The 16,363-nt window shown below is 41.7% G+C and overlaps 1 long non-coding RNA gene across 1 annotated transcript in view; it reads left to right on the top strand.

Moving 5' to 3' along the window:
- LOC135578149 (uncharacterized) overlaps positions 1 to 16,363 on the top strand; it is a 72,182-nt gene that overhangs the window by 34,933 nt on the left and 20,886 nt on the right. Inside the window, exon 1 of the long non-coding RNA XR_010469494.1 lies at positions 1 to 16,363. This exon is cut by the window's left edge and continues 34,933 nt beyond it. This is a non-coding gene — a long non-coding RNA (uncharacterized LOC135578149).

Genomic DNA, 16,363 nt, shown 5'->3' with positions numbered 1-16,363 from the left:
GTAAAGAGCAGATGTTAAAGCCCATTAACCTGCTGATCACTGTGAACTGTTTTGTGTATTCCTTGTTATCATAAACTATACTGAAACTGAAAGCAGAAAAATCAAAATAAGTAACATGTCAAAGTTTTGCAGAGATATAAAGGGCAAAAGGGCTAATGAGGTCTAGTTTATTTTGAGTAGTCTGCGCTGCTTTGAAAAAATCCCGAGTAAATGATTCAGCAGGGTTATCTGAGGAAACTGGCCACCAGAAGAAGACATGTCTTGTTCAGTCTTTACAGTTTGTGTTCTGCCTGTCTCTGTCCTTCACTATAATCCAGTTAGACAAATATAATACGGACAGATAAAGACATTAAGCTAAATGGTGATTTAAAGGGACCATGCAAGAAGATCAGAGAGAGCTGGCCACAAGAATATGCCCATGATGTTTTTATCAAAGTGAGGCATCATAGTGGAGCAGGCACTCAAAGTGTTAATATCCTCCATGTAGGCTCAAAATTCGAGTTGGGATGTTTCAGTTTTTTCCATTTGGCCACAGACTTCAGCGCTCCACTTGCACTGGGCCCAGGGCAGTGACGTTTCCTCTACAGAGGAACTTACCACACACCTGAACCTATGGGGCAGCAGGACATCCCTTCAAAGCCTGCACAGCCTGTCAGCTCTACTACCCTTTCCCCAAGGGAGTCAAGAGCTCTGTAGCTGGAGGCACTACCACACAATCAAAGGGATTTGGTGACACTATGCAAGAGTTTGCAAAAAGTTTTCAAGCCCTGTGCCTAGAACCTGAGGCCAAAGAACTTGTGCTTGATTTTGCCTGTGAAATTTGGGATTTAAAGAGATAAGCATGCTGTATCAGATTATGACAAAGAGGTAGAAAAGTTCAGCTGAAGCATCACATAGGCTTTGAGCAGATCTTCCTTAGTAAGGTGCCGTTTGTGGATCACTTTAATTAAATGGGCTGCTACACAGAAGCAGGTATATTTTAGTGCAGGCAGGTTCATAGTGTTAATATAAAGACAAGTATGTCAGAGTGAGCAGGCCACTGCACATTGGGGCTAAATTCGTCCACAAGACTGGGTGAGTTGTATGCAGGCAAGAGGTTAATGTCAGTGCTGTCCTTAGGAAAGACTGACTCTTAAAATATCACATCTGAATATATGCTCTTGTCAAGCTACAAAAATTGTCAGGCTCCTTGCCAAGAGGAATTGGGTTGCAGATGCTGCTGTGGCTTCAGTTCCTTGGTGCTCCTGCAGGATGATCTACACACATATACATTTCCAAATCCAGGACAGTATTTATATCTCTACACCACAGTGGGTGCCAAGGCACTCTCTCCAGCAATTGTAGACCCTCTGGATGAACCTGACATGGTTTCCATGAGGCTCAAACATCCAGGAGGATGATTTCCGATTAATAAAATCTGTAGCTTGCTCTCCTATCTCCTCTGTGCAGAAGCCTGCAAAGGTGTTTCTGGGCACTCGTTCTGCAAGGCTTCAGACTCCCTGCACTGTGTTTGTAAGTTATTTTTGTGTGCTTTGAAGATTAAACTTATAGTATGTAACTTCAGGCAGTCAGCTGAGGCACTTGAGACAGCAGCAACATCCACCTTGGGCTTCCTCTGCAGCGAGGAGAGAGGCTGATTCGGATCCTATTTACAAAAGCATCCTATTTGCACGAGGGAAAACGTGTGTGTTTCTGTGGGTGTGCAAAATGATGTCTGTAAGTGTACTCACGTCCTTACAGTTTTACAGGACAATTTGATACTGTCTGAAAATGCAGCCTGAGGTATTTAAAAGTAAAGAGCATAATCTATGAAGAGGAATACAGTACACTGCTAAAAATGTTATATGTCTGATCTGGGAATACTTATGGTTTAAGTGGGCTATAAATGAATACTTAACTGCTTTAGTGCTGTGAAGTGATGACCCTTACATGGCCTTGAGACATGCTGCACAGTCTCCTTTAGCTGCCACTCCACTGAAAATAATGGGAGCGTGCATAACAGAGCCAGCCTGGAGGGCAAGACTGCCTCCAGGAACTACCAGACTGTCCTCTGCCTAGTATAATGCTCTAATGTTTCTAAAACAGTGTAATTCTACTAGCCTAGATGCAACAAATGTTATTTAAGAATTCCAAATCAAAAGCACATGTAGGCTGAGCCCCACATTTTAGTACCTGGAATAGTACTGCTGTTGCTATACAAATCATAAATCATTTTTGTAAGAAAGAGATAAATATCAATCACTTAGTACATAAATCATTTCAGGGTAGTATGGTTGTGTGGCAGAAAAAATGTATTTAATATAAATTTTTAACCAATAAAAGTGCAAAGTTTGGTTTATTCCAATTAATGATATTTCTTATTGTAAGCTATTTGGACAATCCCTGCACATTTGTTTTGTCCTTGTGAGCATTGCTAGTTTTAGCATGAATGATCATTCATCTAAGAATTCATGCCTGAAATGAAATGCTTCTCATAAATGTTTGTTACCCGGTCACAAGAGGGAAAGCACAGAGTGACTATGCAGCTCCCCACACAGCACAAATAGTGAGTAGTAAGAAGAAACATTCAGCCAGTTTTGGAGACGAACTAAATCAGTCCAAGGTAATATTAGACATAAAGCTCCCTTCATTCCTTTCACACTCGACCAGAAAAACAGTGTCATCCCCAACTCAGCACCGCGCAGTTCTTCACAAACAGCATCTCTGCCTCACCACTGAGCATAATGGAGCCAGTGGCAGGATTAAACATCAGACAGCCTCTTCTGCCCTAGGCTGGAGCAGTGCATGGAAGATGCACTTCAGGCTCTCCTGCCTGCGTTTCCCCATGCTCGTTCTTCCCTCGACATGTCAGGTGCCTCTGATGTTGTCTTGCATCTTCCACCCAGCACCAAATGAACAGCAGCAATTTCAAATTCAGAAATAAAAAAAAATCAGGCCCTTTAACAAGCATAAAATGGGCATAATCAAGACTGAGTGTGTGCTCTAGCACTATTTTCCATCAAAGAATACCTGTAGTGACACATATCTCCCTTCGCTTTTCAAGTCAGCAAATCTAACACTCACAGTGTTCCCTATCATGAGAGGATTCAGAAATCTGGATTCACAGCACCATGCATAATGTATTACACTACCATTCAACTTCACAAGAAAAAGTGCAAAGTAGAGGTCAGTCTGCAGCCATCAGACTGGAACAATTGGGAGAAGTGTGTTTATAACATGAATATGCTCAGCTAAACTCATAAGTGTTAGTGTAATCAGCATAAGGCAATTAGTTCCTAAAGAAAATCTTAAGACCAGCTAGAATTTCCTCTGCATCTTTCCTAACAGTTTAACTCCTTGTCCTGACAGATTTTCTCCTTATCTTTTAGTCTTCATTTTCAGTCCTAGAGATGTTCTCTTCCATCTAGTGGGGATCTCATTATTAATAATGCTGAAACAGTGCCTGCTCATAACCTTTCCTAACACTGATGTCCAAGTCCTGGAACATTTGGTATGAAGAACATTTTGTTTATCTGATACATTGAACCTATCTTTTTTTTTCCCTCAATATAAAATAAGTTTTCTGAATTCTGTTGAGAAAATTGTGCATGTGTGCTAGTATAGACTCGTGATAGTATAGACTCAGGCTAGCATAGGCAAAAAAATCCAAAGAATGCTGTAAAGAAAGGTTCACATGGGAAAAAAAGCCCTGAATTTTGAAGTCCCTAGGTTTGGAGAAAAAAGACATTTGTATGTTGAATGAGAAATAAACAACAGCAGGAATAAATGATTCAGGATTTAATTGCAGGATTGGAATTATTGTTAATTCTGCTACCCAAAAAATAAACCTGTAATTAAAGGTGAATACGATTCATTGCTGTCAATTACCATCCCAAGCCACTGAGAATGAAGGAAGGCAAGGCACAGCTCATGCTGTGGTTGACACTCTGGCAGCCCTGTCCCCTGGCCCTGGCTGGAACTTCCCATACCGTGTAAATAATGGTATAATCAAATAACCTTTGTGATGGGAGCTTTAAGGGTGAACATTATAATTGGAGCTGCTTTCAAAACAGGTAGTTCTGCTCCTTTAGAGGTGTGGCTGGAGTGACTACTGACTTTTTTAAGTTCCTTTGCTGCTGTATGAGGCTGCATCAGTGCTCCCTTGTGGCACTACTGCCATAATTTTCATTTTTTAACTTTAATTTTTATCTTTCAAAAAAAAAGAGTTTGTTCACTAAACCGAAGAATGTGTCTTCCAGATGATTAGACTTCAAATTAGGACAATGGCAAATGTGCACTACATCCAAAAAGTGCTTCTGATTTCAGTGAGTAAATTGAACAGAATACAGTTCTGTAGACGAATTAACACTGACAATATACAAGATATTTAATGTTCTGCTTCAGAATTTCTGGAGTTTAGACACAGTCACAGGTCATCCAAAACCACAGAGTGAGCAAGGACAGTAATTTAGTCTAAGTGTTGAGATCTGGGACCTCTTATATGTGTCCTGTGCTTGGATATTGGGACAACTTTTTGTCCCTCTATAATCCCTTGTAATATTTACCAAGTGAGCAAATGACAGAAAACCTACAGTGAGTTTGTAAAGCTGGATATCTGAAAGAATAAACAATCCCGTAGCTGTACTCTGAAGCTATGCAGGGACTGTCTAATACCTGCAGCTCCACAGATCCCTATGCACGTTGTTATTGACAATATTGTATATTGATGGAAATAACTGAGATTATAAACATCAAAGCATACTGAGCCACTTTAAAAATCAGTTTCCAGTCTGGAATAACACCGTGATTGGAGAATCTATATCCACAAGTAGTCATACAAGAGATAGAAGATACAATATTTTGGATGATACATTCCCTCTCCCTCTGCTTCATCTCCATGAAAAGAGGATCTGAAAAAAAGGTGATCAATAAACTCACAGAAATACAATCAACATTTCTCTTTTATATTAAGGTATAGTGAATGTCCCGTGATTGGCCTTTAAGGCATTTTGCAAAGGGCAGAAAGCATAAAAAAACCTGTGCTAACTAAATTTTGGTAGCTTTGAGCTTTGCTTTGTTAGAGATTTCCTAGGCTTGTAAGCACATCTGAATCGCACAGGCCAATTAATTCTGCTCGGCCAATTTCTCTCCTCGGTGCTTTCATCTCAGTTTATTGGTTCGTGGTTGACTTAAACCTACTTTGATTAATTTGTGAGCTAATCGTTAGCCTTCCCTGGTAAAGGTGTATTTCTACTAACTAGCCCCTTTTTTTCAACTCTATGTACTATGCAATCACACCTCCTTCCAAAGGTGACCTGAATTTGTGTTTCGCACTGGCCTGCCTTGGAGAGAGCAGTTCAGAGCGCAGTGGATAAACACTGCACGGCACATGCTGCTCCGTGTTTTCATCACTCCATTAGATCTGTTGCTTCATATTTGTAAATTTGAAATCAGTAAGATTTTTTCAATATTTCAGTGTCTTACATAAATATGCCTTAGTGAGAACCACCTAATTCCAAAATGAAGACAGCAAGTAACATGCTCAATCATTTGGAAAGAGCAATTTGTTAAAGAGAGCAGAGCATTTGCATTACTTTCGGTCCATCTTTATTGCTTCCAGAAGGCAACACTCTCAGGAAAGTTTTCATGGCCAGATGTTCAGCTTTTCCAGCTGTTGAAATATTTTTGGAAGGACCATCAGTCAAGACAAAATTACGAGTCACCGGGGATACACACTGACCTTTGCAGGAAGAGGGTGGTTTGGCTCGCAGACCAGCCTTCCTGGCTAAAAGTCTGCTAGGAGGTGAATTCTGTGACATCTCTAATTGGACCTCATTATTCAATCTAATGGCCTTGCTCAAGTCCGGGTATTACCCTGGAGTGCAGGACTACAGAATCCTAGCCTGGCAAGGCCTGATTATTTTCAAGCCTAGCAAAGCAGCAACTAATTTATGTACTGATCGTTAATGTGTGATTAACATCACCTACTGATTGCTATTTCCTAACAAATTGATTGTGATGGCCTGGCTGGCACCAAGAAGCATCTTATACCACAAATGCAATGCAAGAGGTCTCTGAATGTGAGCTGCAATGCCAAAACCCAGTCCAGCATGATGGTATTCTTATGACAACTTGTGAATGGAGGGGAAGCCAGCTCTGGGAGTCCCCTTTGCTGCCTTAAAGCAGGCATCCAGCACTGACTGAAATCTCACCTGCCCTTGCTTTGCTGCTCCAGCAGTAGGAAGAGGTTTCCTAGAAGTCATATGTCACATCTGCCAGGCCCATGCAGGTGTCCTGGGTGCTTGAAAGCCTTTTGAATGGCACTAGATACTCACATGTGGGCAGCTGAACCTGCTCATGGTGGGCAGCCAGCTGATCAAAGCTGGCCGTGGGCTAGTGAGAGGATTCAACTATGTGAGCACAGGTTTCTAATTCTGCTGTATAAGACCCTGAAGGTCCTCTGTTACAGCCATTGGCCCCATCAGGAGGTCACTGCACCCTGGGTGTCCTAGATGGCAACTCCTTCCTGCAGGCAATTGAACCGAATTGTCCATCTCTCCTACCTGGAAAGACAGCCTGGACACCCAGTGCTCACGCAGGCTCCTGCATACTCACACCCTCAGGCAGGTTCCTTCATCTGGAGTTGAATCTTAGTCCTGGTTTTCCAAAAGCAAGTTATCTTCAGTGTTTCCAAACAGTAATGTCTTTGGTCTGCTTCTCAGACTGAGCCAAATTAGAATGAGGCACAAGGGGTTCTGCTAAGGAGCTGTGACTTTACCTAGCCAGGCATTTACTTAGCCATTGTTAAACATATCAGTATGTAATGGAAAACTGCAACCTTATGGGGGCAATGTACAAAGTCACACCCGCCTGATTGTAAAATCATTAATTATTTTATTGTTTTTTGCCACCTTTTTTGAGGTGGAAAGTAACAGGCATTTTTCCACTTAGAAGAAATCACACATTAGATTTATACTGAAATAGAACATTTGATAATTGATTAAAATCATCACTGCTTTTAAGTATTTTTTCATTCAGTTGTAATACTAAGGTGAAGAAAGCATCCAGCAAAGTTAGATAAAGCTCTCACAATCAGCATAAATCGGCCTAAGCAAAGGCTGACCCCAAAAGACCTGATTCCAGCTGCTTGTGCCCTCTTGTTCCAGCAGCAGTGTCTCTGCAACTGCTGGATGAACTAAGTCAGAGAATTATCAGCTGAAATGGAGTTTTGCTGGGTGTTATACCTGGTTAATTCTCAGCCAGATGTGGCTCAGCCAGGGACTTCACAGACTCTAATGCTGCCACATGAGAGACATAGTGAATATGGATCAGCTTAAACCTATTATGAAACCGCAATCTAGAAAAATATCTAACAATTTTAGAATTCATGGTCTGGTGCAATAAGTGCATTTTGCAACATTTTGACTAGCTGAAAACTATTAATAGCTTAAATGCTAAAGCCTTTGTTTTATCCGCAAAGCAGCCTTACAGCAGTCACTCTTGCATGCTGATCTTGCAAGTCTAACAGTCTTTTCCCCACTGCTGAGTGAGTCCCAGATGGTTCATATAGCTATTTGTCCTACATACTTATAAGGATCCGTTATCTGGGTAGCTGACTCGTGCAGCAAAAGATTTTCCAGTCAACAATATTTCCTTTCAGTGCTCTGTGCTATGATTTTCATGTATGCATGCAATCTTTTAATTGATGTATTCATTATTTATTATGGAGTCATTCCTTTGGAAAAGGCCTCATTGCAAAAAAAAGAGTATGTTTAATGCTGCAATCAGAACATAGTGAGAATTGAGGTCGTTCCACTGCTGCAGGGCCAGAAACTTCGCAGCTGAGATTGCCATAAACTGCACCTGCCTGGTTCACTTTTGGATGTTTATGCCAGAGATGCTAATCTTGCAGATCCAAAAAGCAGGCTGTGGACCTGATGAAAAAAGTCAGGAGATGTCTGATAGTTTGGAGGGTAGGGCAAGGCTGCAAGAAAAGATTATGTTTGCACTGAGTAAAAAGTAGAGCTTTTTTTTTTTAAGCACTCCAGCAGTTCTTGCAGTTGATAGCCTTGTCTTTCAAGTGTCTTTTGGAAAGACCAGTGAGAATGGTAGGATACATTTTGCCAAAGCAGGAGTGACTGCTCTCTTTAAGAAATAATCCTGCAAAGCCACGAGTCATCAGTTTTCCCTTCCAAAGAAGCAGGCAGTAGAAACTGTAACTGCAGAACAGGATGGCAGGCAGTGGTGGCAGCATGGTGGCACCTTGCCATTTGCCCTTTCACCCTATCCACTGCCTGCACACCCCCCAGGCTCTGCTGGGCCCCACCACGGGGAGCATCAGCCCTTTGTGAGCAGGGGGAGGCTAATGGAAAAAGAGGGGAGATGAGACGTTCCTCTTTGGGGCCTAGAAGCAACTATGTGGGATGGAGAGACAAGTGATCATCTCTGTGCAACTCTGCACTGTGGTGTTTTAGGTGAGGGCATACAAGGGTGGCCGGGGTGGCCTCTCTGGCACATGGAGTCTGCTCCATGGCTGGAGGAATGTTCTTCTCCAGCAACCCAGCTCACCTCACCTCATTGCCCTAAAACGTGAGGGGAAAAGTGATGGTGAGCAGTGGGTAAGGTGTTGCTTGGGGAGCTCTGCTCCCACTAGCAGGCAATCTAAGCTGCCCTAAGCTGGGTAGTGTCTCCTTGCAGATCTCTTTTTCCACTCCACTTGCACAAAGCAAAGGTAGGGTGCCTGTCATCTGCCTACATAGCTTGTCTCCAAGGGCTCCTCATTCTCAAAATAATAAGCCTTAGATTTGATGTTTTCACACTGGTTCAGGAGCACTTTGAAACTGTGAGCAACTTGTAAAGGAAGGATAGCAGTGTGCCCAGACCACTTTTCATCAAGGATTATGTTACATGGGTGGGTATAAACCCAGCCAGACTACCTCTGCCTGCCAGCACAGGACTAGACACCCCATTGGCATGACATTGCCCCACATGAAACACAGCCCTGATGTGTGCTACAGCAGCTTTACAACTTCTTGCCTGCAACTGGCTCACATATCTGGCCTGGCTGGACAAGGGCCCAGATGCGCCCAGAACCAACACATGCATGGACTTCAGGCTCCATGGAACGAGCATCGTATTTTTGTCCAATGCATCTGAAGCACATATAGGACACCCAACTGTTCAAGCCTTGAGTTGCTGTGTGTTAAAGTAACACAAAATGTAGTAAACAACCTCCGTGTAGGGTAAACAAACTAGGTAGCACTGCTGAAATTAAGTCTGGTTTCTGTGTTGCCCTGTTCCTTTTAGAGTAATTTTCACCTTGACAAAGGGGAGCTCAGCTATCATTTGGATATGTAGCACAGCTGTTTTCCACTGCCTGAATCACAGAAACCTGTATCACCCCGTACAGATGTTTATAAACAGGCACCATGACCCCTCATCATGTGCAAAAGCCATGGGCTCAGCCAGTGCAAGAACATTATAAGGAAAAGATGTCACTGCAGCAGAAGCAACAGCTGCTAAACAATGTTTTTTACTTCTCCTTTTCTGAGCATATTCACTGTTTGCTGAACTTTATACCAGCTCTCAGAGTACTGGCAGGTTTTCTTCCTTTGCATGCCTTTGAATTATACAGGAATTCTGAACTCCCTCTCAAATCCATTTAAACACTCTATTAGCACAGTGCTTCTGCTTAGACTAGTTTCTTGTGAATAAACACAAGACCAACAACAAATGTTGAAAATTTGCTTTGCCCTGGCCCCAACAGTTACACAGTCACTTGGTGCCTGCCTTCATAAATCAGCTTACAGTCCAGCCGTGACGAGCTTCTTTAAAATACCCTTTTATTACTTCACAGGGCATTAGCTTTTTGCCATCACAGACTCAAAACAAGCCTGTGCTTCCTGGAACTGCTTGGACTCAATCCCCTCTTCTACTTCCAAAACAAAGACTTGTTTTAAAAAACACTGTGCTAGTTCAGACTGCAGCACTACCAAGGACAAGCAGATGATAGAGGAGAAAAGGCATGAAGCAGCTGAGCAAAGATGAGGGTAGCAGAGGGACATAATCTAGTTCTTAAGCTGGAAGAAAGACAACCTACCCAGAAATCCCAGGTTAGGAGTCCTGTAGTCCTCCAGGTAGTCCTCAGTGGTTGCCAGTAATTGCCCATTTTGGAAAAAAGGTACCGTTCTCAAAGAAATCCTGGCAATGTTTGTTGTGTTGGTGTGTGCAAAATGCACCTGGAAGGAGATACGCTTTTGGCAACAAGGTGCCAAAACAGTCCTAGACTAGTTCTGAAGACCACTAGGTGCTTTATTTTCATCATTTGAGGGGAGACCTTATTGCTCTCTAGAACTACCTGAAAGGAGGTTGTAGCATGGAGGGTGTTGGTCTCTTTTCTCAGGTAGGAAGTGTTAAGACGAGGAAATGGCCTCAGGTTGCACCAGGGGAGGTTTGGACTGTTTTGTCAAACTCCTCATGCAGTGTTTGGGAAATACTGAAAAAAAAAGACTGGTTCAACACATACTGATGGCATTAGGCCAAAAAGACCATCCTAAATCTAATGTTTGCAGGGAGTTAATTTTACTGGATTTATTCAATTGAATTGAATTTAAAATGCTCTGGTAAGAATCTGCCTATGAGACACAATGGAGTCAATAGCAATTCTAGCAACTCCTCCTGTAGAGGAGGCTTCTGGCAGCAGCTTGGATCAATGTGTCAGAGTACTTTTGATGTGCACAGATTTTGGTTTCTCTCTTTTCTAAATTGGATGAGGACTGGAAGACTGAAGTATCTGCATTCAGTCATCTGCATAGAAGCTGGGTGTCTAAGGTCTCCATAATGGAGATCTTGTCAATACAGCCAGTACCATTCCATGCCATTAAGAGTCTAGTTCTCTGCAAACCATATTATTTTCTAGAATATTTTGTCTGAATTGGAAAGTTAAACAACCTTGGGCATGTCTGGGTTGCTGATAGGTGCTGTGTGCCAGAGCAGGTGCTCTGGTGTGTTCTTCCATATCTCCATGTACTGCACTGGGACATCCTGTGTCGTATCTGCCACCTCATTGTTGATGTCTCAGATTCCTTGTAGCATCTCAGGTAACATGAGAAGTCTCTGTGCAGGCAATTGAAACACCCTCTGAGCTCATATTTCAACATCTCTATGCAAACACTTCAGCAAAAATACTCCACTCTGAATCTGAATCTGAATCATAGTTGACAGTAGTCTTACTGCTGATATTGCAACTCTATGAAGCAACTGTTTTACCAAAAGTGTCCTGGGCCCCTACCAGGCCCCCTTGGCCACCTCTCTTCCTCCTGCAGCTCTACCACAGTTGTGCTGACAGCATTTTCTGAAAATGTCTGCACACAGCATCCCTCCAAAAGGGAATTTTCCAAGACAAAGAGGAAACCACAGTAAGAAGAGCTGCCCAGTGCTGTTCAGAAGATAAGCAGGTATAATTAGTGGGATATCCTCTTCCCTCATCCTACTGATTCATACTGCTGGGGACAGTTTCATTCAATGAAATTAAACAAACAAACAAACAAACAAACAAACGTATAAGGATAAGAACCATTCCAAATAAGGAAGATGTTGAATAGTAACATTCCTGAAAGATTTCAGTTGAATGTTAGGTGAAACTAGATAAAACGCCAGCACCAGACAGCAGGTATAAACATGAATGGGATTGAGTCAAGTTGCCAGCTTTCTAGTACATTTATAAATGTGAAGGATTGATAGACAAACATCAAATCACCAGGTTTTTATCAACTACCACTTAGACTCACCACGACACCTTTTTTTCTTTTTTTCTGAAAACGTTATTGAAAGTCCTGTTGAAACACATTTCTGAGGATGTGCTGCCATCCACCTCCTGAAGTTTCACAGGCAACAGGTGGACTGTGGCTTGAGACCAGTGATGCCAGCAGGCTCAGTCCCTGTGAGTGGTTGAAGTGAGGATGTCTCAGCACCCACAGAAGGTGAGCACTGCTCACTACCTGCACTGGGGAGGGTGAGGCCATGGGGCAGTGTCACTCCTCCCCCTGCTCTATGAAGGCAGGCAAGTGCACCAAAAAGTCCAGGCAGATGTTGCACCCCTATGAGTCACATCACACTGACACTTGTATCCTCTGTGTAAAGCAATGTGGGCAGGAATGCCTCCTCTACTGAAACACACAAATACCTGCATTAACACCACCTTCTTCAGAATATTTTCTGTTTAGTTTTGTTTTCATTGATTTAAAATGCAGAAAAAGGAAAGCAAAGTAGATCTTTTCTAAACAACTGTCCAGATGAAGCAAGTAAAAAAATAAAATATAATTAAACCAAGCTATGGCTTGTCATTCAGAATGATGCCAAATATATAATTACTGTCATATGTAACTGTTTTTTGTAGCTTGAATAAAATTAAAGACAAAATAAAATACTTGCCTCATTGTTTCTTTCTGATTCACTGCCTACAAACCTGTAGTGCTTGAAGAGGATGTCAAAACAAAAGCTGGATGGGGACTTTTCAATTAAATGTTTTTCACCAGAAAATGCTGTTTCATCGAAACCAAAACTTTTCAAGGAAATCTATATCTGTAGTTGAAACTTTTGTTAGAAAGGTTTTGGGGTTCAGAATTATATTTCTGATTAAAAGAAGAAACAGACAGATAGTATTAACACACAAGACCAAGCATCTCCTGAGTTTGATTCCCTTTGCTATGTGAGTGAATGAATCGCTTGCCTTACCAAACACTTTATTTTCCCTCATGTATTTTTGTGATAAATTTCAACAATCTTTTTGATTATCAGTGTAACTAAAACAACTGTGGAAATCTCAAGAAGTTTTGCAAGCTGGAGTTCTCATTTCTAGCCAGGCCATCTAATAGCCAAATGTGTGAGTCTTCTAGGGATATCTGTTCAACTTCAATTCCAGAAAGCTTTAAGTCTATGAGAGATTAAAATAAAAGCATAAACCAGAGAAATTTCCACAAGGAACACCAGCTATAAGTTCTTGGAACAGGTTCATGTGACTGAAAGAGTGGCTAAACACTGTTGTCCTTCATTTTTTGGAAATGTCCAAAACTTACCTTCATCAAGTAGTTACCCAATGGCTGGTTTTGGGCAGGTAGCCCAAGCTGATCTCTTCAAGGCATTCAAGGATAGAGGTATACCAGACTGGGGAGGCAGACAGTAGCCATTGTAGCACTCAAGTTATCAGCAAGCAGACTTGGGGGGATCTTCCTGAGCCCAGGAAGAAAGCATCACTGATGAGAACTTGGTCTTCCAGTCACTAGAGCCTGTGGCCCTTAGCAGTGAAAGGTGCCCATCACCACTGTGTTAATTTTAAAAGTGTTTGGAGTTGCACTTGTCTGTGCATCTTCCCTGGTTAGCTTTGTCAGTTGTGCTTCCTGTGTTTTTTCTTCCTAAAGAAATAAAATTAAAAGTCACATCCAGCAAAAGCAGGAGGTTTAAGATACCAAAGACCTTAAGCCAGTTACTTGTAGTTTCATGATCTGACAAAACTCTTTTCCCAGACCAGGTATCCTGACTTGGGAAATGCTGTGACTGTGTTGATACAAACCTTGAAGAACACTGGAGAACAATTCTGATATTCACACACACGGTGATATTTTTGGGAAATTCACCGTCTTTGTCCATTATCAAAACTACAGAGCTCTGTTAATCTTCAGCTGAATTTCTCTGCATTTGTAAGGGAGTTGCACTTTCTACAGTGAAGGTGACAAAGTTTGACCCAACATTCCTATGTTGCCTTTGGTCAGCTCTGGCATAAGACAAACAAAATGACATATCTCTGCAGGACTCAGCTGATGAGGGTTCTACATCCAGGAAATTAACTGTCAGTTTAATGCCAGTCCCTTACTGCTTGCCAGTGACAGTAGGCAGGTAAGTAGAACATCATGATCGATTATCACAATGGCTGGTGATAGACTGGAGAGACCTAACATTGACATCTGACATGAGACCCTTATCCATCATGGCTCTTACTGCTGTCTTCTGATTATGAGGGGGCTGAATTATTGAGCAGACCTAATTCATGGCAAGCTGCCACTCGCATTTCTGGGAAGGGCGAATGTAATAAGAAACAAATGCCTCAACTACAATTTTGTATTGTCTCCAAGCCTCTCCCATTGTGCTTCCCTGCTGGGTAAAAAAAGGCAAGGAAGGAGGTTGAACTGCATGCTGACTGGCTTTGCATGGCAGTGACAGGTATTCAGAGGCAGTAAGACTGTCTGTCACCAAAGAACCAGCACCAAAAAAAATGTTGAGACAGTGGGAATGCAGCACCTTTGAAAAGGAGAAGGCTCACTTAAAAGTTTGGCAGGATCAAACCCTCTATTATAGTTCTCTCTTCACCCCCCAAAACTCTCAGACAAAGAACATGAACTTCTGAGACTGTAACTGAATATAAAATAATCAGCAAAGTCACGCTTCACCCACATAATTTATTTGGATGTAGAAACTGGCACTTGCCCCACCTATGTTCACAGTCCAACTTCTCTGCCACAGAGAGACAGGATCCATGATTTTCAGTCCAAGGGTATTTCTGACATTGCAAAATTGATTTTCACTGCAAAATCCAAAATAAAAGTCCAGTGTTTTAAGGTCTCCCTCCTAGAGGAGCACGACTTGATGGCAAGACAAGGTGGATATGGTGATGCTGCTGGTGGAGGATGGAGGATGGAGCTGCCCATGGGACACGGAGCAGCCCTTGCCTCCAGCTCCCGGCCACACACCAGGCACTGCCACCATGCCAGGGACCCCAGGGCGGATGGGACTGCAAATTCAGTGCCAGGGAAGGACGTGCCAGGAAAGCACAGCCCTGCTGCAGCCTCCCACAGCCTAGCCCCTGACTTCTGGGTCTTTTCCAGTTAAATTAATCAAGTGTGATCAGGAGTAAATGCAGTCAAATAACTGATTCATAAATGTTCACCTGATCTTTTAAGAGAGGGTGAAGTAAAACTCTGTCCATCAAATTTGTGTAAGTCAACTGCCAATGGGGAAACACTATCTCTGAGTGAGCATCAAAAGAAATAATCGTCTCAATTATTACTTCCAAAAAAATATGACTGCATTCTGGTTCCTCTTTATGGAAAGTGCCTATAAATTTGCTTTGCATAAGAAAGGAAGCAATAATAAAACCATCTACACACTATGATGAATATTTTTGTATTTTAAAAGTTCCTAATAGAAAATCCTCTTTCCTTCCATTCAAAGATGTTTTCAATTATCTTCAAAAGTGAGATCCCTAAACAGTTCACAACTTTGCCCTCAGCAATGCTGAAACAGTACCATTAAAATCAATGAGATTACACATGTTCAAATGATGGCAGAACATAGCCATGCATGTTTATTGCAAATGCATTTGTAAAACGTACTCCAAAGGACAAAAGGTGCATAAATAAATGTCTTGTCTGTAAATATCTGCATTTTTGCTGAACAGATGTGTGTGGTTTTAATAAATTCCTGTAAACAGAAGTGGATTTCTGTTTTTTTCCTTCACATGACCTTCCATACTTGGCAAATTTGCCTAGCCAGGCCTTATGTCCCAGTCCTCCACCTGTAACTTCAGCAAAATATAGGAAGAAAACTCCTGTAAAATTTCAGTGATACAACTATCACATTAACTGTGTATATGTTTCTATTTTGAGAAGAAAAGGCTTTTTGTATTTTGATTAATTGTCTTTGACAGACTAATCTAGGAGCATGAATAGGTTGTATCATAGACTATTAACTCGGTAGCAGTCCCAGTGCTGGGAGTGTTTCTAGGGAGGCAGATCTCCTTTTGATCCTACCAGACCTTAATGATACTGTTTGTATTAATATTAGCAGTGGCATTTTTAAAAATTCAGTATTAATTGAATCTTGATTTCTTCATTATTTTCCACATACTGTGCTTTTCCATGAGAACCACAACGCATGCCAACAAATGCCTAGAGAAATATCTTCATCTTGTAAGCTACAAAATAGATTCTATTATCCAGTTAATTTATGGCAGCAATTTGGAATTCTGCGGAGCCGGACACAGCTGACTGGCAATGAGTGCATTGTTATTAAATATGAGCAACGTGTGACATTAATCTCAAATTAATTTTTGAGAGAAAATATATGCAAATTGCAATAACCTATAATAAAGAAGTGAAAGAAAATGGTGCAATACATAGTCACAAAAATAAATTTCTGTAACAGATTTATACACATCACTTGGTTGTTCCTAATTTTATTCAGTGATCGATTGAAGAAGAGACCAGTCAAGAGACCTGAGTATTGGATGTACCAAGGCTGAAGTTCTTTGCTTGGAGCTGACCGGAGAGGCTGGATAACCCTGATGATAACTCCATTTATCCAGCTTCAGAAACACCTTCAAAGAGCTGAG

Source organism: Columba livia, chromosome 1 (genome assembly GCF_036013475.1).
Source record: "Columba livia isolate bColLiv1 breed racing homer chromosome 1, bColLiv1.pat.W.v2, whole genome shotgun sequence".
In the NCBI taxonomy this organism is placed as follows: domain Eukaryota; kingdom Metazoa; phylum Chordata; class Aves; order Columbiformes; family Columbidae; genus Columba; species Columba livia.
Note: the sequence above shows the minus strand (reverse complement) of the source record. Positions and strands in the feature narration are given on the sequence as shown.